General features: G+C 51.9%; 1 protein-coding gene across 1 annotated transcript in view; it reads right to left on the bottom strand.

Moving 5' to 3' along the window:
- ilk (integrin-linked kinase) overlaps positions 1–25,114 on the bottom strand; it is a 284,664-nt gene that overhangs the window by 213,391 nt on the left and 46,159 nt on the right. The gene's annotated exons all lie outside the window — the stretch shown is intronic.

Genomic DNA, 25,114 nt, shown 5'->3' with positions numbered 1-25,114 from the left:
TAAGACCCCGAGGGTAAAGAGGGTGTTTCTGGAGCGTAGTAGGGACAGGGAAGGGCTGGCGCTGCCGAATTTGTGCGGCTATTATTGGGCTGGCGATGATCCGTAAGTGGGTAATGGAGGGAGAGGGGGCGGCGTGGAAGAGGTTGGAGATGGCGTCCTGTGTGGGCACGGGCCTGAGGGCGCTGGCGACGGCACCACTGCCGCTTTCGCCGACAAGGTACACCACGAGTCCGGTGGTGGCGGCGACGTTGAAGAGCTGGGGGCAGTGGAGGCGACCTAGGGGCGAGGTGGGGGCCTCGGTTTGGTCCCCGATTCGGGAGAACCATCGGTTCGTCCCGGGAAGGATGGATGGGGGGTTTCGGAGCTGGCATCGGGCAGGGATTAGAAGAATGGGGGACCTGTTTATAGATGGGACGTTTGCGAGCCTAGGGGCGCTGGAGAAGTTTGGGCTACCCCCGGGAAATGCTTTCAGGTACATGCAAGCGAGGGCGTTTGTGAGGCGGCAGGTGAGGGAATTCCCGCTGCTCCCGGCACAGGGGACTCAGGACAGGGTGATTTCGGGTGTATGGGTTGGAGAAGGCAGGGTTTCGACGATCTACCAGGAGCTGAAAGAAGAGGAGGCGGCCTCGGTGGAGGAGTTAAAGGGCAAGTGGGAGGAGGAGCTTGGGGAGGAGATAGGTGAGGGTCTGTGGGCTGATGCCCTGAGTAGGGTTAACTCTTCCTCCTCTTGCGCCAGGCTCAGCCTAATACAATTCAAAGTTACTCACAGAGCGCATATGACAGGGGCGAGGTCGAGTAGGTTCTTTGGGGTGGAGGACAGATGTGGGAGGTGCTCAGGGAGCCCGGCGAATAACGTCCACATGTTCTGGTCGTGCCCGGCACTGGATGGGTTCTGGAGGGGTTTCGCGAGGACTATGTCCAAGGTGGTGAAAGTCCAGGTCAAGCCGAGTTGGGGGTTGGCACTATTTGGGGTAACGGACGAGCCGGGAGCGCAGGAGGCGAAAGAGGCCGGTATCCTGGCCTTTGCGTCCCTGGTAGCCCGGCGGAGGATTTTGCTACTATGGCAGGACACGAAGCCCCCCAGTGTGGAAGCCTGGATAAATTACATGGCAGGGTTCATTAAGCTGGAGAGGATAAAGTTTGCCTTACGAGGGTCTGTGCAGAGGTTCCTCAGGCGGTGGCAACCGTTCCTAGACTATCTCGCGGAGCGTTAGGCAGAGGTCAGCAGCAGCAGCAACCCAAGGGTGGGGGGGGAGGGGGGGGTGTCTCTTTCGGGGGGGGAATTCGGGTGGGTGGGGGGGCTTCATTATGGGTACCTTTGAATGTCATATGGGGGGGTTACTGTATATGGGGGAAACCCAATGTATAAGTTTTGTATAATTTTTGACTGTTGTGTTTGTGTTTCTTTCTTTTTGTTATGGGTGCGGGGGGTTTGTTAAAAATTTTGTTGGAAAGTTTGAATAAACATTTTTTTTTAAAAAAACACCACCCTTTGTCTTCTTCCAGCTAGCCAATTTCTGATCCAAACTGCGAAATCACCCTCAATCCCCAGCCTCTGTATTTTCCGCAGTAGCCTACCGTGGGGAACCTTATCAAATGCTTTACTGAAATCCATATACACCACATCAACTGCTTTACCCTCATCCACCTGTTTGGTCACCTTCTCAAAGAACTCAATAAGGTTTGTGAGGCACGACCTACCCTTCACAAAACCGTGTTGACTATCTCTAATCAAAGATGTGCAGGTTAGGTGGATTGGCCATAATAAATTGCCTTAGTGTCAAAAATTGCCCTTAGTGTTGGGTGGGGTTATTGGGTTATGGGGATAGGGTGGAGGTGTTGACCTTGAGTAGGGTGCTCTTTCCAAGAGCTGATGCAGACTCGATGGGCTGAATGGCCTCCTTCTGCACTGTAAATTCTATGATCTATTCCTTTCCAGATGATTATACATCCTATCTCTTATAAACCTTTCCAAGATTTTGCCCACAACAGAAGTAAGGCTCACTGGTCTATAGTTACCGGCGTTGTCTCTACTTCCCTTCTTGAACAAGGGGACAACATTTGCTATCCTCCAGTCTTCTGGCACTATTCCTGTAGACAAAGATGACTTAAAGATAAAAGCCAAAGGCTCAGCGATCTCCTCCCTAGCTTCCCAGAGAATTCTAGGATAAATCCCATCCGGCCCAGGGGACTTATCTATTTTCACACTTTCCAGAATTGCTAACACCTCCTCCTTATGAACCTCAAGCCCTTCTAGTCTAGTAGCCTGAATCTCAGTATTCTCCTCAACAACATTATCTTTTTCCTGTGTGAATACTGACGAAAAATATTCACTTAGCACCTCTCCTATCTCCTCGGACTCCAAGCACAACTTCCCGCTACTGTCCTTGACTGGCCCTACTCTTACCCTAGTCATTCGTTTATTCCTGACATATCTATAGAAAGCTTTGGGGTTATCCTTGATCCTACCTGCCAAAGACTTTTCATGTCCCCTTCTGGCTCTTCTTAGCTCTCTCTTTAGGTCCTTCCTAGCTAACTTGTAACTCTCGAGCGCCCTAACTGAACCTTCATGTCTCACCTTTACATAAGCCTCCCTCTTCCTCTTGACAAGTGATTCAACTACTTTAGTCAACCACGGTTCCCTTGCTCGACCACTTCCTCCCTGCCTGACAGGTACATACTTATCAAGGACACGCAGTAGCTGTTCCTTGAACAAGCTCCATATTCCCATTGTGCCCATCCCCTGCAGTTTTCCTCTCCATCCGATGCATCCTCAGTCTTGCCTCATCGCATCATAATTGCCTTTCCCCCAGAAAAAACTCTTGCCCTGCGGCATATACCAATCCCTTCCCATCACTAAAGTAAACGTAATCGAATTGTGGTCACTATCACCAAAGTGCTCACCTACCTCCAAATCTAACACCTGTCCTGGTTCATTACCCAGTACCAAATCCAAAATGGCCTCGCCTCTCGTTGGCCTATCTACTTACTGAGTCAGGAATCGACAAAGTACATCGACAAACAGGGGATACAGGGGGTGTTTAGCACAGGGCTAAATCGCTGGCTTTTAAAGCAAACCAAGGCAGGCCAGCAGCATGGTTCAATTCCCGTACCCAAACAGACACCAGAATGTGCGACTAGGGGCTTTTCACAGTAACTTCATTTTAAGCCTACTTGTGACAATAAACGATTTTCATTTTTTCATTTTCAAACAGTGATTGGTTACAGTGCGGAACAAGGGGCCAAACAAAGCAGATACATGAGCAAGAGCAGCATAGGGCGTCGTGAATACATTTCTCACAGGGAACGGATCAGTCCGAGGGGGAGTTGTTGAGGAGTTTAGTAGCTGTGGGGAAGAAGCTGTTCCTAGGTCTGGATGTGCGGGACTTCAGACTTCTGTACTTTCTGCCTGATGGAAGGGTCTGGAAGAAGGCAATGCCTGGGTGGGAGGGATCTCTGATAATGCTGTTTGCCTTCCTGAGGCAGCGGGAGGTGTAGACAGAATCAATGTGGGGGTGGCAAGCTCGTGTCATGCGTTGGGCTGAGTTCACCACACTTTGCTGCTTCTGGCGATCTTGGACCGAGCAGTTGCCATACCAAGCTGTGATGCAGCCGGATAGGATGCTCTCTATCGTACATCTGTAGATGTTTGTGAGAGTCGATGCAGACATGTCGAATTTCTTTAGCTTCCGTAGGAAGTAGCGACTTTGTTCGGCTTTCTTGACTGTTGCATCAACGTGAGTGGACCAGGACAGACTGTTGGTGATGGTGACCCCGCAGGAACTTAAAGCTATCAACCATCTCCGCTTCGGAGCCATTGATTCAGACGAGAGGTGTGTGTTGCGCTACGCTTCCTTAAGTCGATGACCAGTTCCTTGGTTTTGCTGACATTTAGAGATAGGTATTTTTCGGTACACCATGCAACCAATCACTATCTCTCTTCTGTCGTCTAATTCGACGTTGTTTGAGATATGACCCACCATAGTTGTATCATATACAAACTTATAGATTGAGTTGGTGTTAAATCTTGCCACACAGTCGTCTGTGTATAGGGAGTAGAGAACTGAGCACACATCCTTGCGGGGCCCCTGTGTTGAGGACTATTGTGGAGGAGGTGCTGTTACCTATCCTGACAGATTGCGGTCTGTTGGTGAGGAAGTCAAGGATCCAGCTACACAGGGAGGGGTCAAGTCCAAGGTTGCGGAGTTTGGTTATTAGTCTTGTTGGGATAATGGTGTTGAAGGCGGAGCTGTAGTTGATGAACAGCAGTCTTACATAAGTGTCCTTGTTGTTGAGGTGTTTGAGTGTTGATTGTAGGGCCAGGGAGATAGCATCTGCTGTGGACCGGTTGCAGCGATAGGCAAACTGCAGTAGATCGAGACCGTCTGGGATACTGCCGTTGATCCGTCTCATGACTAGCCACTCGAAGCATTTCATGAGGTCAGGGCCACCGGTCGGTCGTCATTGAGACAGGCTACCTTCTTTGGTACTGGTATTATGGTGGACTTTTTGAAGGCGGTGGGGACCTCAGAGCGAAGAAGTGAGGTGGTGGAGATATCTGCGAATACACTCGCCAGCTGGTCTGCGCAGGCTCGGAGTGCTCACTCAGGGACTCCATCGGGCCCATCGCTTTCCGGGGGTTCAGAAGGCAGCTCTTACCTCAGAGGCTGCAATAGTCAGTCTTGATGTGTCCAGGGCTGTTGAGTGGCACTGATGTATTTCTAATTTCTTTCATAGATCTTTTCCAACCCAAATTTCTGCAGCAGCCAGCGAGCAAACAAAAGGCGTCTGCCGTATGTATTGTACCAATACAAATATAAATCCCTTCAAACTACCTTTCTTTTCCTAATAGCCCCCTGACCGAGCCTTCAGCTCTGTGCCATTTTGCATGGTGATGATTTCCATGTCAAGTCCACTGCTTCATTCAAACACCTGCTAAAACTCTGATCGCAGTTCTCCAATGTCCACTTGAAGAAAAGAATGTGACACAAACAGTAATCTGTTCCGTCTTGCCCACCTCCTGAAATTGGCGGTTCTATTCGTTTTCCAATTTGTTCAGTGATCACACAATTATTTTGGATGGAATCCCTTCTGTTTGACTTGATGTTGGCTTTTCTCCAGATTTGGGAAGTGCTCAAAATTGTTGTTTAACTGGGAGGACCACAGGCCCAGTTTCAACTTGAACACATTCACTGCCCTGACCATGGCGACTGGTCTCTGTCCCTACCCTGCAGTTCACGATTCAGCCCGTCCAACTTTGCGCTTATGCCCTCCATGCCCAGCGACAAAGCATCACTGGACAGCTCGCTATACACCTCATTTTTGGATTGAAGAAAGATAACAATTTCAGGGGGCAGATCTGAAATAACCTCAAAAGGACTTTTCCTCGACTAGTGTACAGCAAGTACTGACCCTCTGACAGTGCGGCACTCCCTCAGTACTGACTCTCTGACAGTGCAGCACTCCCTCAGTACTGACCCTCTGACAGTGCGGCACTCCCTCAGTGCTGACCCTCTGACAGTGCGGCACTCCCTCAGTACTGACCCTCTGACAGTGCAGCACTCCCTCAGTACTGACCCTCTGACAGTGCAGCACTCCCTCAGTCCTGACCCTTTGACAGTGCAGCACTCCCACAGTAGTGACCCTCTGACAGTGCAGCACTCCCTCAGTACTGACCCTCTGACAGTGCAGCACTCCTTCAGTACTGACCCTCTGACAGTGCGGCACTCCCTCAGTACTGACCCTCTGACAGTGTCGCAATCCCTCAATACTGACCCTCTGACAGAGCGGCACTTCCTCAGTACTGATCCTCTTACAGTGCGGCACTCCCTCAGTACTGACCCTCTGACAGTGCAGCACTCCCTCAGTACTGACCCTCTTGACAGTGCAGCACTCCCTCAGTACTCCCTCAGTACCGACCCTCTGACAGTACAGCACTCCCTCAGTACTGACCCTCTGACAGTGCCGCACTCCCTCAGTACTGACCCTCTGACAGTGCGGCATTCCCTCAGTACTGACCCTCTGACAGTGCAGCACTCCCTCTGTACTGACCCTCTTGACAGTGCAGCACTCCCTCAGTAGTGACCCTCTGACAGTGCAGCACTCCCTCAGCACTAACCCTCTGACAGTGCGGCACACCCTCAGCACTGACTCTCTGACAGTGCGGCAGTCCCTCAGTACTAACCCTCTGACAGTGCAGCACTCCCTCAGTACTGACCCTCTGACAGTGCAGTGCTCCCTCAGCACTGACCCTCTGACAGTGCGGCACACCCTCAGCACTGACTCTCTGACAATGCAGCACTCCTTCAGTACTAACCCTCTGACAGTGCAGCAATCCCTCAGTAGTGACCCTCTGACAGTGCGGCACTCCCTCAGTACTGACCCTCTAACAGTGCAGCACTCCTTCAGTACTGACCCTCTGACAGTGCGGCAGTCCCTCAGTACTAACCCTCTGACAGTGCAGCACTCCCTCAGTACTGACCCTCTGACAGTGCGGCACTCCCTCAGTACTGACCCTCTGACAGTGCGGCAGTCCCTCAGTACTAACCCTCTGACAGTGCAGCACTCCCTCAGTACTGACCCTCTGACAGTGCAGCACTCCCTCAGTACTGACCCTCTGACAGTGCGGCACTCCCTCAGTACTGACCCTCTGACAGAGCGGCACTCCCTCAGTACTGACCCTCTGACAGTGCAGCACTCCCTCAGTACTGACCCTCTGACAGTGCGGCACTCCCTCAGTACTGACCCTCTGACAGTGCGACACTCCCTCAGTACTGACCCTCTGACAGTGCAGCACTCCCTCAGTACTGACCCTCTGACAGTGCAGCACTCCCTCAGTACTGACCCTCTGACAGTGCAGCACTCCTTTCACAGGAGTAGGCCATTCAGCCCATTGAGCCTGCTCTACCAGTCAATTAGATGCCTGATCATCTACCTCTGTGCCATTTTCCCACATTTCCCCCCTTGGTGACAGAAATCCAGCCATTTCTGTTTTGAACCATCTCAATGACTGAGCTTTCACTGTCCTCTAGGTAGAGAATTCCAACGATTCACCATTCGTGGAGTGATTAAATTCCTCCTCATCTCGGTCTTCAATGGTCTGCCCCCGATTCTGACCCTGCTTCTCCGCCAGGGGAACCATCCTTCCAGCATCAGTCTGCCGAGCCCGGTCATTTTCCAAGTTTCAATTAGATCACCTCTCATTCTTCAGAACTCTCGGGAATGCAGACCCAGATTCCTCAATCTCTCCTGAGCATCCCATTCCAGGTATGAGTCTGGTGAACCTCTGGTACACTCCCGCTTTGGCAAGTATACCTTTCCTTAGTTAAAGAGATCAAAACTGTGCACAATGTGTCAGGTGTGGTTTCATCCAGGCTGCACATAGCTGCAGGTCTGTAGTCTTGTGCTCAAACCCCTTTGTGAGGAAGGCCACCGGTTACCCTCCCTACTGCACCGACATGTCAACCTTTAGTGAATTGTGAACAAGGACATCCAGGGGACAGGGAAGGCATGGGGCACAGGGCAGGTGGGGCGAGGGGGGCAGGGAAGGCATGGGGCACAGGGCAGGTGGGGCACAGGGTGAGCAGGTCGGGCGCAGGACAAGTAGAGCACGGGGCAAGAGGGCACAGGGGGTTGGGCGTGAGAGGAAAGTCAGGTGCGGGGGGAAGCAGATCGAGCTTGGGCAGGTCGGGCGCAGGGCGAGGATGGGCAAGCGGGCGAGGGGGATGTGGCCAAGTGCAGGGCAAGAGGGGCCTCTAACACACACTTCTTTGAGAAAACACAATGACTGCACCAGATGAAAAGGAAACTAACTGCAAGCTCTGCTCACACACAACAATTCAGACAGACTCTGAAAGAGCAACACGCTCAGAGTCCGATCTCAGGGCACATTTCTCAGTTCACTTGATGAAGTGTCTTCGAGCTGGGATGGAAAGCCACCCTTTCCTGGACCAGCTGAAAGAGCTGTATTCTGCATCCAGTGCTCCTCCCACAATAGTTGTATCAGCATGTCAGGTGGTAACCTGTACAGCTGATGTTATCCTGGAGAAGGTCATTAGCAGAATCCTGTCCCATCCAGCCAATGACACTCTCTGACTCCCCCCTGAGCAGGGCATTCTGAGGCTTTACGCTAAGTCAAGCTTCAGAGCATTGCCAAAAAGGAGTATTAGTGTAACAGCAAGGACAATGAAAATAGAAATATTAAAGAATTATACTGACACATATACATGGGCGAGGCCCAATGAGAAACAAATAACTCAAACAATATCTTGCACAAGTCTATTTGCGTTGTGAAATATTTACAGGCTCCTGAATTGGTATGTGTGAAAACTTTTAATCTGCAGCAAGATACAAGACCACAGATCAGCACTTCTTAAATAGAGTAAGAAGCCTTACACCAGGTTAAAGTCCAACAGGTTTATTTCAAACACTAGCTTTCGGAGCATTGATCCTGCCTCAGGTAAATGAGGAAGGAGCAGCGCTCCGAAAGCTAGTGACATCGCAAACAAACCTGTTGGACTTTAACCTGGTGTTGTAAGACTTCGTACTGTGCTCACCCCAGTCCAACGGCGGCATCTCCACATCATTCTTAAATAGAAGCGAAATACAACCTGCAAAACATTCAAACTTTTTTTTTTCCAGATTTTGGGCCACAAAGTCACTGATGATGTCATCAAATGATAAACCCCAAGTGAATGTCTGTGGACGTCTCCTCAGACTCCTCCTGGTGATTGTCACATGAGAGTTTCCAAACTCCACACCCAAAAACACGGTTTAAACTCTCTCATAATTATGATTTTCCTTAGAGGTCTGCATTCCAGAATCCAGTCCAGGTTTTACAAATGACATGCTTAAACAAAGCTTCCACTCCACTTTTAATAGCAAATCCAGTCCAGGATTTTACAGCAACTCCTTTACATAGATCCACAGAAGATAGGAGCAGGAGGAGGCCTTTTGGCCCTTCGAGCCTGCTCCGCCATTCATCACGATCATGCCTGATCATCCAACTCAATAGCCTAATCCTGCTTTCTCCCCAAGTGCTATATCTAGCCGCCTTTAGGATTTGTTTGTCTTGACTGCTGTGCAAAGTGCTCACAATTGCTTTAACTCCCGATTCGCAGACTGCATTAAAATGGCATTAGACGTTTGATTTACCTTTGAAGCTGCTGTCCCACGTTAAATCTGGTTACTGCAATTGTCTCTTTAATACAGAACACTTTGTTTACCCTTCATTGAATTCTTCTGAACAATACTTGGTCTCTGTTCACTTAAATCTAGACGTCTTAAACATTCTTTCTGTCCCAATTCCCTGGTTATGTGGATTTTAATTTGGACTTTAGGAGGCCTGCCTCTTTGCAGTTTCCGTCTTGTTCAGTCTTTCTTCTGGCAGAGTTGAAAGATGTTCACTCCGAGGTCCTGCCGCCAACTGCCAAAAAATTCAGCCTTTTTTAGCCTTACAAGGGCCTCCAGTTGCTAAGCAACCCCTGCCATTTCTATTTACTCCTCATGCCATAACCCTCTCTAAGCACTTAAAACTATACCTTATTTATAATGTTTACCAATACCTTAAATTCCTTAAAATTACATTGGTTTTCCTAACAATGCACAGAATTCTGAGAATCATAGAATCCTTACAGTGCAGAAGGAGGCCATTCGGCCCATCAAGTCTGCGCCGATCCTTGGAAAGAGCACTCTAATTAAGCCCATACCTCCACCCTATCCCCATAAACCTACCTAATTGTTTGGACATTAGGGGGCAATTTATCATGGCCAATCCACCTAGCCTGCACATCTTTGGACTGTGGGAGGAAACCGGAGCAACCAGAGGAAACCCACGCAGGCACAGAGAGGAAGTGCAAACTCCACACAGTCACCCGAGGCCGGAATTGAACCCGGGTCCCTGGGGCTGTGAGGCAGCAGGGCTAGCCACTGTGCCGCCCCTCATATAGTCAGTCTTTCTCACAGCATTGTTAACTGCACATCATTCTTGATGTTCTTCAGCTGCAGAAATGACCTTTCCCTTCAGAAGTTTGTTACCATTAGACTCAGAAAGAGCTACGATATTGCTTCTGCATCAAGGAAAGCCAACTGAATTTTATCTTGGATGATAACTTCATCCAGGTCCTGGTGACATAATGTTCCTTTATCGGAATAATTTTCCTTGATATCAATTTGGAAGTGCTTTATTTCTCCAACGAGGTTATCAACATTGTCAGGATAGTTTTTTTTTTAAATCAGAAAGTTTACACCTTCTCACAGCAGTTTTTCCGAGACATCTATGTCAAACAAAAATGAAAAATTGTTTGCAATATTTTCATATGTGATTGCTCTTTTTCTTCAAGTTGGTTTTGATGCGACCATCAATTCACGCGAAACCAAGAGTAGAAGTAAACTGTAGCTTTCATCAACTACAACAGTGCCTGCCTGCGACTGGTCTGCTAGTGAGAGCCACCTACAGGGCTACTGCTCTTTATAGCTCCCCTCAAGGGGTGGAGCCAGGGGCGGAGCCTACAAGGCACCAACATGATACATTACAGGTAATACCTTACAATGGTCCATTGGTGGAGCCCAAATGGGCAACAGCGTGATACAGTTAGATACATGGTGAATGGTTCCTGCAAAACGTTCACCACATTCACCCCCTGTTAAAAAATGAAGCCCGGCGGGGGTGAAGGGTTCATAAGTTCAGCCTGTCCAGCGCACGGATCGTGCGCTGTGATCGCCGAAGCTCTGGTATCGCAGCTGGCCCTGGTGTCGAACTCATCCGTGCGGGCATGGGTAGTGAAGTCACCGGTGCGGGCACAGACGTGGACTCCGGAAGTGTATCTTCTGGAGCTTCATTCCTGTGGGTCGGTGAAGGGGGAGGGGGTGCAGGTGCCATGTAGGGGCGGGGTGGGGATTAACCAATCCTCTATCCATGCTACTACTTTCCCCTTAATGCCATGCATCTTTATCTTATGCAGCAACCTTTTGTGTGGCACCTTGTCAAAGGCTTTCTGGAAATCCAGATATACCACATCCATTGGCTCCCCGTTATCTACCGCACTGGTAATGTCCTCAAAAAATTCCACTAAATTAGTTAGGCACGACCTGCCCTTTATGAACCCATGCTGCGTCTGCCCAATGGGACAATTTCCATCCAGATGCCTCGCTATTTCTTCCTTGATGATAGATTCCAGCATCTTCCCTACTACCGAAGTTAAGGTCACTGGCCTATAATTACCCGCTTTCTGCCTACCTCCTTTTTTAAACAGTGGTGTCACGTTTGCTAATTTTCAATCCGCCGGGACCACCCCAGAGTCTAGTGAATTTTGGTAAATTATCACTAGTGCATTTGCAATTTCCCTAGCCATCGCTTTTAGCACTCTGGGATACTCTGAGAAGCTCTCCCAACTTTGGCACAAGCTCCCAGATGTTAGTGAGGAGGAGTTTGCAGGGTCGGCAGGGCTGGGTTTGCCGTCGTCGTTTCCGGTGCCTGAGGGTGGAGGGAGTCTGGAACTCGCTGACTGAAAGGAGGGTGGAGGCAGAGACCCTCAGAACATTTAGATAGGGGCTGTTTAACACAGGGATAAATCGCTGGCTTTGAAAGCAGACCAAGGCAGGCCAGCAGCACGGTTCGATTCCCGTAACAGCCTCCCCGAACAGGCGCCGGAATGTGGCGACTAGGGGCTTTTCACAATAATTTCTTTTGAAGCCTACTTGTGACAATAAGCGATTTTCATTTTTCAATTCATTTAAACAGTATTTAGATGTGCATTTGCGATCCCAGGGCAGACAGGTCAAGTGCTGGAAAATGGGATTAGAATAGTTAGGTGGCTGTTTTTGACTGGCGCAGACGCAATGGGCCTTTTCAATGGTGTTATAAATCTCTCCGAGTCTAATATTCTTACAATAGTTTTGAATTACAGTCAGTGCGATCAGCACCTCCCATCAAACTAACCTAAGAAAAAGAAAGCTACCCGGAGCAGGGGCTCTCAGGATGAAAAGGACCAGGACACTGCTATTGGTCCATGTCCTCGGTCCACGTGACAATAAACAAATCCAACCACACCGGGTTCCACTCTATAAATGAGTAACGGGGTGTCCAAAATAGCACGTAGAAAAGGGGCAAGACTGTGCACAAACCACATCACTTTACTGACTTGATATATTTTTGCCAAAACAGGATTTGAGGCGACCCTCGGCCTCTTTTTTTAATAGAACATACAATGCAGAAGGAGGCCATTCGGCCCATCGAGTCTGCACCGACCCTCACTTCCACCCTATCCCCGTAACCCCTCCTAACCTTTTTTGTTCACTATGGGCAATTTAACATGGCCAATCCACCTAACCTGCACGTCTTTGGATGTGGGAGGGACGGGAGCACCCGGAGGAAACCCACGCACACACGGGGAGAACGTGCAGACTCCACACAGACAGTGACCCGGCGGGGAATCGAACCTGGGACCCAGGCGCTGTGAAGCCACAGTGTTATCCACTTGTGCTACCCATATCCTCGTGCTTGAATATCGCACAACCTTGTCAGGAGAAAAGACAGTAACATAAAATCAACGGCATAATCACAAGGGAATAAAGTCCTGGATTATTGATGACCTGTGGGACAATAACATTATCCACATCGCTTGGAAAGACCAAAATCATGACATGATCGTTAAAATACCCTCAGGATCCCTAAACGTTCCATCGAACGCAGCGCCATCACCTCCGCGATGCCAATGCCCAAACGTCCAGGCAGCGAGGAACTTCTGCCCCAGCTGGGGTGACGACACAGCCGCCCCCAACCCCTCACGATGAGCATCGAGGACAACACAACAAAAGACCAGTGGTCGGGGTCTCCAACCGAGCCCAGGCCTCGAGGACCGGACGTAATGTGCTCCATCAAACCTGAAAGGCCCAGCCCTAAAACCGAGATCCCGAAAGGCAGGCAGCCAATTCTCAAACTCAGTCAGGAACTCTCCCCCACTCCTCGCTGGAGACCAGGCACACAAACATTCCCTGAGTCAGTCAGAATAAACAACACACCATGCAGGCGAGCCCCCGCCAGGGAAATGCTCTCTCAAAAAACAGGATTCTCTCCTGTGCTTCCACTATTTTCTCAAGGATATTTCGCAGTTCATCAAAGTGAGTACCAAAAACCTGCACCACGGAGCCCGACATCATCGTCCAAAACATCATTGGCAATGGCAGACATCACTCTGATGCTGACTGCACTGCCGATGTCTCGGCGCGTTCACCCTGCCAGCTCGGCCCCACCCCAGCCGCCCCCGACCACCTCAATCAAATAGGGGTTCTCTCTGATTTAACTCAGCTCATCGCCAAAATCCAACCAGGGACATAGCGCAAGACAATCCCCAAAATAAGTCATTATGGGATGTGCACTCGAATAAAATAAAAAAGATAAGTAGAGCCTCTCGGAAACAGAGGCTCTCCCGCACTCACAGCACGAGACCCTCCCTAATTTGGCTTTTCCACAGAAGAATGAATAGAATCTCTACAGTGCAGAAGGAGGCCATTTGTCCCATCACGTCTGCTCAGACACTCTGAAAGAACACCCGACCTAGGCTCAATCCCCTACCATATCTCTGTAACCTCAACTAACATACACATCTTCTGGACTGTGGGGTGAAACCCACGCAGACACGGGGAGAACGTGCACACAGATAGTCACCCAAGGCCAGAATCGAACCCAGGTCCCTGGTGCTGTGATGCAGCAGTGCTAACCACTGTACCACCGTGCCTTCCCTGATTGACAGCTTTGATTTCTTAAATTGGCTGATCCAATATTGACACTCTGAGGGACCTGTGTGGCCAGAATGAAATATCATCCTCAGTCAAGACACCCCGGAGACCAAGATCTTTGGACTGAGTGTATCTATTCCCGTCAGCTGGGATTTGCAGCTCTGTAGCGTTCTCAGTCACATTCACATCTGTATTGTCTTCGGAGTAGAAGTTGAGGATGTTTGTTGTTGTGAGCCTAGCTGACCCTCTTGAGTTTGAGGTCACTCCTTTATTTACAGTAAATAACTGTTAACGTTCGGTCAGCGTTTAATTCACCCTTCAAGCTGCTGCTGATTTTTTCTCTTCTGGCATCAATTTCAAAAGTGTTCATTTTTAACCATTGATGCACGATCAATACCACAACCATAAGACCATAAGACACAGAAGCTGAATTAGGCCACTCGGCCCATCGAGTCTGCTCCGCCATTCAATCATGGCTGATATTCTCTCATCCCCATTCTCCTGCCTTCTCCCCATAACTCCTGCCCCCCTTATTAATCAAGAACCTATCTATCTCTGTCTGAAAGACACTCAGTGATTTGGCCTCCACAGCCTTCTGCGGCAAAGAGTTCCACAGATTCACCGCCCTCTAGCTGAAGAAATTCCTCATCTCTGTTTTAAAGGATGGTCCCTTTAGTCTGAGATTGTGTCCTCTGGTTCTAGTTTTTCCTACAAGTGGAAACATCCTCTCCACATCCACTCTATCCAGGCCTCGCAGTATCCTGTAAGTTTCAATAAGATCCCCACTCATCCTTCTAAACTCCAACGAGTACAGACCCAGAGTCCTCAAGCACTCCTCATACCACAATTCACAAGTCACTCAAGGATGATGAGACAATTAAACCTTCTTTGAACTCAATCCTTTATGTTTGCAAGTAAAGGAGAAGTTAAAAAATACAACATACATATTTGAATATGATATGTGTTGACCATGAGTCAAGGAGAGAAGGACCAGGCCCTGATGCCGCTACACAAGATATTCTGAAGACAGCTCTATCGCAGATTACATTACAGGGGTTTTTAACACTGTATTCGTCTCCAGTTTTTTACGGTTTCTTCCCACAGTCCAAAGATTGGGTGGATTGGCCACGCTAAATTGCCCCTTTGGCTGGAGTTGGAGGAATAGGGAGAGGGATTGGGCCTAGGTAGGGTGGTCTTTCGAAGGGTGGGTGCAGACTCGATGGGCCGAATGGCCTCCTTCTGTACTGTCGGGATTCTATGATTCTATACAAGTATACTTCTGTCACATTTCACAGAGTCTTTTCTCCCCATCATTTCTTTTCATATTTCGGGCTCCCTCATAATGTGGATCTGAATTGTAGCTAACTTAGCTTGTGCATCGATCCAGCACTGCTCCTGTGTGACAGTCCTGGGAAGCAGCAGAGAGGAGGCAGAGCGCCAGAAGCACATGCTGAACATGATGGAATTCAGTGGCAATAACTCAACCTGTAAAAGGTACTTTGAGCAGCAGGCCACAGCACGCCAGGAATCGCTGACTCTGCTGCATCTTCACTCAGCCTCTCCACAATATTAAGCTCTCAGCAATTAACAATACAGAATTCCCCTAATTACAGTATCAATCCCAACTCAGTCTCATTTCATGCTTTATTCTCCTCACTCCTACCCCAAGCCCCTCAGTTGTGTATTTTTTGAAGACTGCATTATGGACAGTATTCAGTACAGCCCAAACACATTCCCCTGGACAGATCTGGGACCTCGCCATCGCCCAAACACATTCCCCTGGACAGATCTGGGACCTCCCCATCGCCCAAACACATTCCCCTGGACAGATCTGGGACCTCGCCATCGCCCAAACAAATTCCCCTGGACAGATCTGGGACATCCCCATCACCCAAACAAATTCCCCTGGACAGATCTGGGACATCCCCATCGCCCAAACAAATTCCCCTGGACAGATCTGGGACATCCCCATCACCCAAACAAATTCCCCTGGACAGATCTGGGACATCCCCATCACCCAAACACATTCCCCTGGACAGATCTGGGACCTCCCCATCGCCCAAACGCATTCCCCTGGACAGATCTGGGACCTCCCCATCGCCCAAACGCATTCCCCTGGACAGATCTGGGACCTCCCCATCGCCCAAACGCATTCCCCTGGACAGAACTGGGACCTCCCCATCGCCCAAACGCATTCCCCAGGATAGATCTGGGACCTCCCCATCGTCCAAACGCATTCCCCTGGACAGATCTGGAACTATCGCCTCCCCATCGCCCAAACGCATTCCCCTGGACAGATCTGGGACATCCCCATCGCCCAAACGCATTCCCCAGGACAGATATGGAACTATGGCCTCCCCATCACCCAAACACATTCCCCTGGACAGATCTGGGACCTCCCCATCGCCCAAACGCATTCCCCAGGACAGATCTGGAACTATCGCCTCCCCATCGCCCAAACACATTCCCCTGGACAGATCTGGAACTATCGCCTCCCCATTGCCCAAACACATTCCCCTGGACAGATCTGGGACCTCCCCATCACCCAAACACATTCCTCAGGACAGATCTGGGACCTCCCCATCGCCCAAACGCAATCCCCAGGACAGATCTGGAACTATCGCCTCCCCATCGCCCAAACACATTCCTCTGGACAGATCTGGAACTATCGCCTCCCCATCGCCCAAACACATTCACCAGGACAGATCTGGGACCTCCCCATCGCCCAAACGCATTCCCCTGGACAGATCTGGAACTATGGCCTCCCCATCGCACAAACACATTCCCCTGGACAGATCTGGAACTATCGCCTCCCCATCACCCAAACACAATCCTCAGGATAGATCTGGGACCTCCCCATCGCCCAAACACATTCCCCTGGACAGATCTGGGACATCCCCATCACCCAAACGCATTCCCCTGGACCGATCTGGAACTATCGCCTCCCCATCGCCCAAACACATTCCCCTGGACAGATCTGGGACCTCACCATCGCCCAAACACATTCCACAGGATAGATCTGTGTCATCCCCATCACCCAAACACATTCCCCTGGACAGATCTGGGACCACCCCATCGCCCAAACACATTCTCCAGGATAGATCTGGAACTATCGCCTCCCCATCGCCCAAACACATTCCCTATACAGATCAGGGACCTCCCCATCACCCAAACACATTCCCCAGGATAGATCTAGAACCTCCCCATCGCCCAAACACATTCCCCAGGACAGATCTGGGGCATCCCCATCACTGAAACACATTCCCCAGGATAGATCTGGAACTATCGCCTCCCCATCGCCCAAACACATTCCCCTGGACAGATCTGGAACTATCGCCTCCCCATCGCCCAAACACATTCCCCTGGACAGATCTGGAACTATCGCCTCCCCATCGCCCAAACACATTCCCCTGGACAGATCTGGAACCTCCCCATCGCCCAAACACATTCCCCAGGACAGATCTGGGACATCCCCATCGCCCAAACGCATTCCCCTGGACCGATCTGGAACTATCGCCTCCCCATCGCCCAAACACATTCCCCTGGACAGATCTGGAACTATCGCCTCCCCATCGCCCAAACACATTACCCTGGACAGATCTGGAACTATCGCCTCCCCATCGCCCAAACACATTCCCCTGGACAGATCTGGAACCTCCCCATCGCCCAAACACATTCCCCTGGACAGATCTGGAACTATCGCCTCCCCATCGCCCAAACACATTCCCTATACAGATCAGGGACCTCCCCATCACCCAAACACATTCCCCAGGATAGATCTAGAACCTCCCCATCGCCCAAACACATTCCCCAGGACAGATCTGGGGCATCCCCATCACTGAAACACATTCCCCAGGATAGATCTGGAACTATCGCCTCCCCATCGCCCAAACACATTCCCCTGGACAGATCTGGAACTATCGCCTCCCCATCGCCCAAACACATTCCCCTGGACAGATCTGGAACTATCGCCTCCCCATCGCCCAAACACATTCCCCTGGACAGATCTGGAACCTCCCCATCGCCCAAACACATTCCCCTGGACAGATCTGGAACTATCGCCTCCCCATCGCCCAAACACATTCCCCTGGAAAGATCTGGAACCTCCCCATCGCCCAAACACATTCCCCAGGACAGATCTGGGACATCCCCATCGCCCAAACGCATTCCCCTGGACCGATCTGGAACTATCGCCTCCCCATCGCCCAAACACATTCCCCTGGACAGATCTGGAACTATCGCCTCCCCATCGCCCAAACACTTTCCCCTGCACAGATCTGGAACTATCGCCTCCCCATCGCCCAAACACATTCCCCTGGACAGATCTGGAACCTCCCCATCGCCCAAACACATTCCCCTGGACAGATCTGGAACTATCGCCTCCCCATCGCCCAAACACATTCCCCTGGAAAGATCTGGAACCTCCCCATCGCCCAAACACATTCCCCAGGACAGATCTGGGACATCCCCATCGCCCAAACGCATTCCCCTGGACCGATCTGGAACTATCGCCTCCCCATCACGCAAATGCATTCCGCTGGACAGATCTGGAACCTCCCCATCGCCCAAACACATTCCCCTGGACAGATCTGGAACCTCCCCATCGCCCAAACACATTCCCCAGGACAGATCTGGAACTATCGCCTCCCCATCGCCCAAACACATTCCCCTGGACAGATCTGGAACTATTGCCTCCCCATCGCCCAAACACATTCCCCAGGACAGATCTGGAACCTCCCCATCGCCCAAACACATTCCCCTGGACAGATCTGGGACCTCCCCATCGCCCAAACACATTCCCCTGGACAGATCTGGAACTATCGCCTCCCCATCGCCAAAACACATTCCCCTGGACAGATCTGGAACTATCGCCTCCCCATCGCCCAAACACATTCTCCAGGATAGATCTGGAACTATCGCCTCCCCATCCCCCAAACACATTCCCTAGGACAGATCAGGGACCTCCCCATCACCCAAACACATTCCGCAGGACAGATCTGGGGCATCCCCATCGCTGAAACACATTCCCCAGGATAGATCTGGAACTATCGCCTCCCCATCGCCCAAACACATTCCCCTGGACAGATCTGGAACCTCCCCATCGCCCAAACACATTCCCCAGGACAGATCTGGGACCTCCCCATCGCCCAAACACATTCCCCAGGACAGATCTGGGACCTCCCCATCGCCCAAACACATTCCCCAGGACAGATCTGGAACCTCCCCATCGCCCAAACACATTCCCCAGGACAGATCTGGGACATCCCCATCGCCCAAACGCATTCCCCTGGACCGATCTGGAACTATCGCCTCCCCATCGCCCAAACACATTCCCCTGGACAGATCTGGAACTATCGCCTCCCCATCGCCCAAACACTTTCCCCTGGACAGATCTGGAACTATCGCCTCCCCATCGCCCAAACACATTCCCCTGGACAGATCTGGAACCTCCCCATCGCCCAAACACATTCCCCTGGACAGATCTGGAACTATCGCCTCCCCATCGCCCAAACACATTCCCCTGGAAAGATCTGGAACCTCCCCATCGCCCAAACACATTCCCCAGGACAGATCTGGGACATCCCCATCGCCCAAACGCATTCCCCTGGACCGATCTGGAACTATCGCCTCCCCATCACCCAAACACATTCCCCTGGACAGATCTGGAACTATCGCCTCCCCATCGCCCAAACACATTCCCCTGGACTGATCTGGAACTATCGCCTCCCCATCACGCAAATGCATTCCGCTGGACAGATCTGGAACCTCCCCATCGCCCAAACACATTCCCCAGGACAGATCTGGAACTATTGCCTCCCCATCGCCCAAACACATTCCCCAGGACAGATCTGGAACCTCCCCATCGCCCAAACACATTCCCCAGGACAGATCTGGAACTATCGCCTCCCCATCGCCCAAACACATTCCCCTGGACAGATCTGGAACTATTGCCTCCCCATCGCCCAAACACATTCCCCAGGACAGATCTGGAACCTCCCCATCGCCCAAACACATTCCCCTGGACAGATCTGGGACCTCCCCATCGCCCAAACACATTCCCCTGGACAGATCTGGAACTATCGCCTCCCCATCGCCAAAACACATTCCCCTGGACAGATCTGGAACTATCGCCTCCCCATCGCCCAAACACATTCTCCAGGATAGATCTGGAACTATCGCCTCCCCATCCCCCAAACACATTTCCTAGGACAGATCAGGGACCTCCCCATCACCCAAACACATTCCGCAGGACAGATCTGGGGCATCCCCATCGCTGAAACACATTCCCCAGGATAGATCTGGAACTATCGCCTCCCCATCGCCCAAACACATTCCCCTGGACAGATCTGGAACTATCGCCTCCCCATCGCCCAAACACATTCCCCTGGACAGATCTGGAACCTCCCCATCGCCCAAACACATTCCCCAGGACAGATCTGGGACCTCCCCATCGCCCAAACACATTCCCCAGGACAGATCTGGGACCTCCCCATCGCCCAAACACATTCCCCAGGACAGATCTGGAACCTCCCCATCGCCCAAACACATTCCCCAGGACAGATCTGAGACCTCCCCATCGCCCAAACACATTCCCCAGGACAGATCTGGGACCTCCCCATCGCTGAAACACATTCCCCAGGATAGATCTGGAACTATCGCCTCCCCATCGCCCAAACACATTCCCCTGGACAGATCTGGAACTATCGCCTCCCCATCGCCCAAACACATTCCCCTGGACAGATCTGGAACCTCCCCATCGCCCAAACGCATTCCTCAGGACAGATCTGGGACCTCCCCATCGCCCAAACACATTCCCCTGGACAGATCTGGGACATCCCCATCACCCAAACGCATTCCCCTGGACCGATCTGGAACTATCGCCTCCCCATCGCCCAAACACATTCCCCTGGACAGATCTGGGACCTCCCCATCGCCCAAACACATTCCCCAGGATAGATCTGTGTCATCCCCATCACCCAAACACATTCCCCAGGACAGATCTGGAACTATCGCCTCCCCATCACCCAAACACATTCCCCTGGACAGATCTGGGACCACCCCATCGCCCAAACACATTCTCCAGGATAGATCTGGAACTATCGCCTCCCCATCGCCCAAACACATTCCCTATACAGATCAGGGACCTCCCCATCACCCAAACACATTCCCCAGGATAGATCTAGAACCTCCCCATCGCCCAAACACATTCCCCAGGACAGATCTGGGGCATCCCCATCACTGAAACACATTCCCCAGGATAGATCTGGAACTATCGCCTCCCCATCGCCCCAACACATTCCCCTGGACAGATCTGGAACTATCGCCTCCCCATCGCCCAAACACATTCCCCTGGACAGATCTGGAACTATCGCCTCCCCATCGCCCAAACACATTCCCCTGGACAGATCTGGAACCTCCCCATCGCCCAAACACATTCCCCTGGACAGATCTGGAACTATCGCCTCCCCATCGCCCAAACACATTCCCCTGGAAAGATCTGGAACCTCCCCATCGCCCAAACACATTCCCCAGGACAGATCTGGGACATCCCCATCGCCCAAACGCATTCCCCTGGACCGATCTGGAACTATCGCCTCCCCATCGCCCAAACACATTCCCCTGGACAGATCTGGAACTATCGCCTCCCCATCGCCCAAACACATTCCCCTGGACAGATCTGGAACTATCGCCTCCCCATCGCCCAAACACATTCCCCTGGACAGATCTGGAACCTCCCCATCGCCCAAACACATTCCCCTGGACAGATCTGGAACTATCGCCTCCCCATCGCCCAAACACATTCCCTATACAGATCAGGGACCTCCCCATCACCCAAACACATTCCCCAGGATAGATCTAGAACCTCCCCATCGCCCAAACACATTCCCCAGGACAGATCTGGGGCATCCCCATCACTGAAACACATTCCCCAGGATAGATCTGGAACTATCGCCTCCCCATCGCCCAAACGCATTCCCCTGGACCGATCTGGAACTATCGCCTCCCCATCACGCAAATGCATTCCGCTGGACAGATCTGGAACCTCCCCATCGCCCAAACACATTCCCCTGGACAGATCTGGAACCTCCCCATCGCCCAAACACATTCCCCAGGACAGATCTGGAACTATCGCCTCCCCATCGCCCAAACACATTCCCCTGGACAGATCTGGAACTATTGCCTCCCCATCGCCCAAACACATTCCCCAGGACAGATCTGGAACCTCCCCATCGCCCAAACACATTCCCCTGGACAGATCTGGGACCTCCCCATCGCCCAAACACATTCCCCTGGACAGATCTGGAACTATCGCCTCCCCATCGCCAAAACACATTCCCCTGGACAGATCTGGAACTATCGCCTCCCCATCGCCCAAACACATTCTCCAGGATAGATCTGGAACTATCGCCTCCCCATCCCCCAAACACATTCCCTAGGACAGATCAGGGACCTCCCCATCACCCAAACACATTCCGCAGGACAGATCTGGGGCATCCCCATCGCTGAAACACATTCCCCAGGATAGATCTGGAACTATCGCCTCCCCATCGCCCAAACACATTCCCCTGGACAGATCTGGAACTATCGCCTCCCCATCGCCCAAACACATTCCCCTGGACAGATCTGGAACCTCCCCATCGCCCAAACACATTCCCCAGGACAGATCTGGGACCTCCCCATCGCCCAAACACATTCCCCAGGACAGATCTGGGACCTCCCCATCACCCAAACACATTCCGCAGGACAGATCTGGGGCATCCCCATCGCTGAAACACATTCCCCAGGATAGATCTGGAACTATCGCCTCCCCATCGCCCAAACACATTCCCCTGGACAGATCTGGAACTATCGCCTCCCCATCGCCCAAACACATTCCCCTGGACAGATCTGGAACCTCCCCATCGCCCAAACACATTCCCCAGGACAGATCTGGGACCTCCCCATCGCCCAAACACATTCCCCAGGACAGATCTGGGACCTCCCCATCGCCCAAACACATTCCCCAGGACAGATCTGGAACCTCCCCATCGCCCAAACACATTCCCCAGGACAGATCTGGGACATCCCCATCGCCCAAACGCATTCCCCTGGACCGATCTGGAACTATCGCCTCCCCATCGCCCAAACACATTCCCCTGGACAGATCTGGAACTATCGCCTCCCCATCGCCCAAACACTTTCCCCTGGACAGATCTGGAACTATCGCCTCCCCATCGCCCAAACACATTCCCCTGGACAGATCTGGAACCTCCCCATCGCCCAAACACATTCCCCTGGACAGATCTGGAACTATCGCCTCCCCATCGCCCAAACACATTCCCCTGGAAAGATCTGGAACCTCCCCATCGCCCAAACACATTCCCCAGGACAGATCTGGGACATCCCCATCGCCCAAACGCATTCCCCTGGACCGATCTGGAACTATCGCCTCCCCATCACCCAAACACATTCCCCTGGACAGATCTGGAACTATCGCCTCCCCATCGCCCAAACACATTCCCCTGGACTGATCTGGAACTATCGCCTCCCCATCACGCAAATGCATTCCGCTGGACAGATCTGGAACCTCCCCATCGCCCAAACACATTCCCCAGGACAGATCTGGAACTATTGCCTCCCCATCGCCCAAACACATTCCCCAGGACAGATCTGGAACCTCCCCATCGCCCAAACACATTCCCCAGGACAGATCTGGAACTATCGCCTCCCCATCGCCCAAACACATTCCCCTGGACAGATCTGGAACTATTGCCTCCCCATCGCCCAAACACATTCCCCAGGACAGATCTGGAACCTCCCCATCGCCCAAACACATTCCCCTGGACAGATCTGGGACCTCCCCATCGCCCAAACACATTCCCCTGGACAGATCTGGAACTATCGCCTCCCCATCGCCAAAACACATTCCCCTGGACAGATCTGGAACTATCGCCTCCCCATCGCCCAAACACATTCTCCAGGATAGATCTGGAACTATCGCCTCCCCATCCCCCAAACACATTTCCTAGGACAGATCAGGGACCTCCCCATCACCCAAACACATTCCGCAGGACAGATCTGGGGCATCCCCATCGCTGAAACACATTCCCCAGGATAGATCTGGAACTATCGCCTCCCCATCGCCCAAACACATTCCCCTGGACAGATCTGGAACTATCGCCTCCCCATCGCCCAAACACATTCCCCTGGACAGATCTGGAACCTCCCCATCGCCCAAACACATTCCCCAGGACAGATCTGGGACCTCCCCATCGCCCAAACACATTCCCCAGGACAGATCTGGGACCTCCCCATCGCCCAAACACATTCCCCAGGACAGATCTGGAACCTCCCCATCGCCCAAACACATTCCCCAGGACAGATCTGAGACCTCCCCATCGCCCAAACACATTCCCCAGGACAGATCTGGGACCTCCCCATCGCTGAAACACATTCCCCAGGATAGATCTGGAACTATCGCCTCCCCATCGCCCAAACACATTCCCCTGGACAGATCTGGAACTATCGCCTCCCCATCGCCCAAACACATTCCCCTGGACAGATCTGGAACCTCCCCATCGCCCAAACGCATTCCTCAGGACAGATCTGGGACCTCCCCATCGCCCAAACACATTCCCCTGGACAGATCTGGGACATCCCCATCACCCAAACGCATTCCCCTGGACCGATCTGGAACTATCGCCTCCCCATCGCCCAAACACATTCCCCTGGACAGATCTGGGACCTCCCCATCGCCCAAACACATTCCCCAGGATAGATCTGTGTCATCCCCATCACCCAAACACATTCCCCAGGACAGATCTGGAACTATCGCCTCCCCATCACCCAAACACATTCCCCTGGACAGATCTGGGACCACCCCATCGCCCAAACACATTCTCCAGGATAGATCTGGAACTATCGCCTCCCCATCGCCCAAACACATTCCCTATACAGATCAGGGACCTCCCCATCACCCAAACACATTCCCCAGGATAGATCTAGAACCTCCCCATCGCCCAAACACATTCCCCAGGACAGATCTGGGGCATCCCCATCACTGAAACACATTCCCCAGGATAGATCTGGAACTATCGCCTCCCCATCGCCCCAACACATTCCCCTGGACAGATCTGGAACTATCGCCTCCCCATCGCCCAAACACATTCCCCTGGACAGATCTGGAACTATCGCCTCCCCATCGCCCAAACACATTCCCCTGGACAGATCTGGAACTATCGCCTCCCCATCGCCCAAACACATTCCCCTGGACAGATCTGGAACCTCCCCATCGCCCAAACACATTCCCCTGGACAGATCTGGAACTATCGCCTCCCCATCGCCCAAACACATTCCCTATACAGATCAGGGACCTCCCCATCACCCAAACACATTC

This window comes from Scyliorhinus torazame, chromosome 15 (genome assembly GCF_047496885.1).
Source record: "Scyliorhinus torazame isolate Kashiwa2021f chromosome 15, sScyTor2.1, whole genome shotgun sequence".
Classification (NCBI taxonomy): Eukaryota; Metazoa; Chordata; class Chondrichthyes; order Carcharhiniformes; family Scyliorhinidae; genus Scyliorhinus; species Scyliorhinus torazame.
This window is presented reverse-complemented; position numbering and strand designations above follow the sequence as displayed.